Below are 3,898 nucleotides of genomic sequence, written 5' to 3'. Positions count from 1 at the left end.
CAGTCTGTCCCAACCTGAGACCCAGTCTGACCCAGTCTGTCCCAACCTGAGACCCAGTCTGACCCAGTCTGTCCCAATCTGAGGCTGCAGGACCCAATCTGGGACTGCAGGGGAGGTCTGTCCCAACCTGAGACCCAGGTTGGGACAGAACCAGGGTGGTGTTGGTGGTGGGGGACCATAGTGGGCAGGGGGAGGCTGCAAGGGGAGGCTGCAGGGGGAGGCTGCAGGGGAAGCTGCAGGGGAGGCTGCAGGGAGAAGCTGCAGGGGAGGCTGCAGGGGAGGCTGCAGGGGAGGCTGCAGGGGGAAGCTGCAGGGGAGAAGCTGCAGGGGGAGGCTGCAGGGGAGGCTTCAGGGGAGGCTGCAGGGGAGGCTGCATGGGGTGGCTGCAGGGGAGGCTGCAGGGGAGGCTGCATGGGAGGCTGCAGGGGGAGGCTGCAGGGGAGGCTGCAGGGGAGGCTGCAGGGGAGGCTTCAGGGGAGGCTGCAGGGGAGGCTGCAGGGGGAAGCTGTTGCAGTTACAATGGTGTTTTCACCGGTTGCCCTTTTCTCGTGCAACAGGTCACACATCTTGCTGCTGTGATGCACACTGTGGTATTTCACCTAGGAGTTTTTCAAAATGTGATTTGTTTCAAATTCTTTGTAGGTCTGTGTAATCTGAGGGAAATATGTGTCTCTAATATGGTCATACATTGGGCAGGAGGTTAGGAAGTACAGCTCAGTTTCCACCACACTTTGTGGGCAGTGAGCACATAGCCTGTCTTCTCTTGAGAACCAGGTCTGCCTACGGTGGCCTTTCTCAATAGCAAGGCTCACTGAGTCTGTACAAGATTTCCTTAAGTTTGGGTCAGTCAGTGGTCAGGTATTCTGCCACTGTGTACTCTCTGTTTAGGGCCAAATGGCATTCTAGTTTGCTCAGTTTTTTTGTAATAATCTTTTTGTTTTCTCATTAATTTGGTTGGGTCTAATTGTGTTGCTGTCCCGGGGCTCTGTGGGATCCCTCTCTCTCTCTTCTCCTGACTTGGTTTGACCTACTCAGTAAGTCCTACTAGGTTTAAAACAGACTGTGTTAGCCCACTGAACTAAAGTCTAGGCATTACCTTTGGTTTGCTAATGCAAATGTTCCTGGTCTCACACAGCACCAGAGTCTGATTGACAGCTGAGTTTATCCTCATAATGGATGAATACAGAGGATTACCCTGACCTCTGACCTGAGGCTCTTCCTCTCCCTGGAACACCTCTCCTCCTTCTTTTCTCTATATGGATTTGAGCTTGGTTTGACCCCACCAAGCCACCATAGATCAAAGCAGTAGCAGTAAGAGAAAGGCGAATTGGGGTTAGAGGGTTTTCCAGAGGAGAACTCATTAGAATTCTCAGAGCACGTAGAACTATGAATGCTGAGGTTTTAGGCCAGAAACGAATCCCAGTAGGTAGCCATGAACCTGACCCATGAACCCGACTCCTCTCTCTCTCCTTCTCCCTCCTCCTCTCTCCTCCCTCTTCTCTTTCCCCCTCTAGTAATATAGTGATGAAGTTTCCCAGCCACCCCTATCTAACCCTCAGCAGGTGGCTATGTCCTCGACCCTTACTAAACCTTATGAAGTCTATAGAGAGGGGACTAGTGGACTGACTCTACCTCCCTCCTCTCTCCTCTCCCTCTCTCTCTCTGCTTCTTATTCGGTCTATTGTAAGGGACATAGTGGACTGATCCAATACAGAATAGAGGATAAACCTGTTGTCCTGTTGTCAGCACACGTCTCTACTACACTGTCCTGTTGTCATCACACGTCTCTACTACACTGTCCTGTTGTCATCACACGTCTCTACTACACTGTCCTGTTGTCAGCACACGTCTCTACTACACTGTCCTGTTGTCAGCACACGTCTCTACTACACTGTCCTGTTGTCAGCACACGTCTCTACTACACTGTCCTGTTGTCAGCACACGTCTCTACTACACTGTCCTGTTGTCAGCACACGTCTCTACTACACTGTCCTGTTGTCCTGTTGTCATTACACGTCTCTACTACACTGTCCTGTTGTCCTGTTGTCAGCACACGTCTCTACTACACTGTCCTGTTGTCATCACACGTCTCTACTACACTGTCCTGTTGTCCTGTTGTCATGTTGTCATCACACGTCTCTACTACACTGTCCTGTTGTCATCACACGTCTCTACTACACTGTCCTGTTGTCATCACACGTCTCTACTACACTGTCCTGTTGTCATCACACGTCTCTACTACACTGTCCTGTTGTCATCACACGTCTCTACTACACTGTCCTGTTGTCATCACACGTCTCTACTACACTGTCCTGTTGTCAGCACACGTCTCTACTACACTGTCCTGTTGTCCTGTTGTCATCACACGTCTCTACTACACTGTCCTGTTGTCATTACACGTCTCTACTACACTGTCCTGTTGTCAGCACACGTCTCTACTACACTGTCCTGTTGTCCTGTTGTCATCACACGTCTCTACTACACTGTCCTGTTGTCATCACACGTCTCTACTACACTGTCCTGTTGTCAACACACGTCTCTACTACACTGTCCTGTTGTCCTGTTGTCATCACACGTCTCTACTACACTGTCCTGTTGTCATCACACGTCTCTACTACACTGTCCTGTTGTCATCACACGTCTCTACTACACTGTCCTGTTGTCATCACACGTCTCTACTACACTGTCCTGTTGTCAGCACACGTCTCTACTACACTGTCCTGTTGTCAACACACGTCTCTACTACACTGTCCTGTTGTCATCACACGTCTCTACTACACTGTCCTGTTGTCCTGTTGTCATTACACGTCTCTACTACACTGTCCTGTTGTCCTGTTGTCATTACACGTCTCTACTACACTGTCCTGTTGTCCTGTTGTCATCACACGTCTCTACTACACTGTCCTGTTGTCCTGTTGTCATCACACGTCTCTACTACACTGTCCTGTTGTCCTGTTGTCATCACACGTCTCTACTACACTGTCCTGTTGTCCTGTTGTCATCACACGTCTCTACTACACTGTCCTGTTGTCCTGTTGTCATCACACGTCTCTACTACACTGTCCTGTTGTCATCACACGTCTCTACTACACTGTCCTGTTGTCATCACACGTCTCTACTACACTGTCCTGTTGTCATCACACGTCTCTACTACACTGTCCTGTTGTCCTGTTGTCAGCACACGTCTCTACTACACTGTCCTGTTGTCCTGTTGTCATCACACGTCTCTACTACACTGTCCTGTTGTCCTGTTGTCATCACACGTCTCTACTACACTGTCCTGTTGTCCTGTTGTCAGCACACGTCTCTACTACACTGTCCTGTTGTCCTGTTGTCATCACACGTCTCTACTACACTGTCCTGTTGTCCTGTTGTCATCACACGTCTCTACTACACTGTCCTGTTGTCCTGTTGTCAGCACACGTCTCTACTACACTGTCCTGTTGTCCTGTTGTCATCACACGTCTCTACTACACTGTCCTGTTGTCCTGTTGTCATCACACGTCTCTACTACACTGTCCTGTTGTCATCACACGTCTCTACTACACTGTCCTGTTGTCATCACACGTCTCTACTACACTGTCCTGTTGTCATCACACGTCTCTACTACACTGTCCTGTTGTCATCACACGTCTCTACTACACTGTCCTGTTGTCATCACACGTCTCTACTACACTGTCCTGTTGTCATCACACGTCTCTACTACACTGTCCTGTTGTCATCACACGTCTCTACTACACTGTCCTGTTGTCATCACACGTCTCTACTACACTGTCCTGTTGTCATCACACGTCTCTACTACACTGTCCTGTTGTCCTGTTGTCATCACACGTCTCTACTACACTGTCCTGTTGTCAGCACACGTCTCTACTACACTGTCCTGTTGTCATCACACGTC

General features: G+C 49.6%; 1 pseudogene; it reads left to right on the top strand.

The window, feature by feature from the left end:
* Positions 1 to 374: 374 nt before the first annotated feature.
* Positions 375 to 3,898, top strand: part of LOC127923510 (protein sidekick-2-like) — a 74,708-nt pseudogene continuing 71,184 nt past the window's right edge.

Source organism: Oncorhynchus keta, unplaced genomic scaffold (genome assembly GCF_023373465.1).
Source record: "Oncorhynchus keta strain PuntledgeMale-10-30-2019 unplaced genomic scaffold, Oket_V2 Un_contig_29957_pilon_pilon, whole genome shotgun sequence".
Classification (NCBI taxonomy): domain Eukaryota; kingdom Metazoa; phylum Chordata; class Actinopteri; order Salmoniformes; family Salmonidae; genus Oncorhynchus; species Oncorhynchus keta.
The sequence above is the reverse complement of the archived record's forward strand: the minus strand, read 5'-3'. Positions and strand labels throughout refer to the sequence as shown.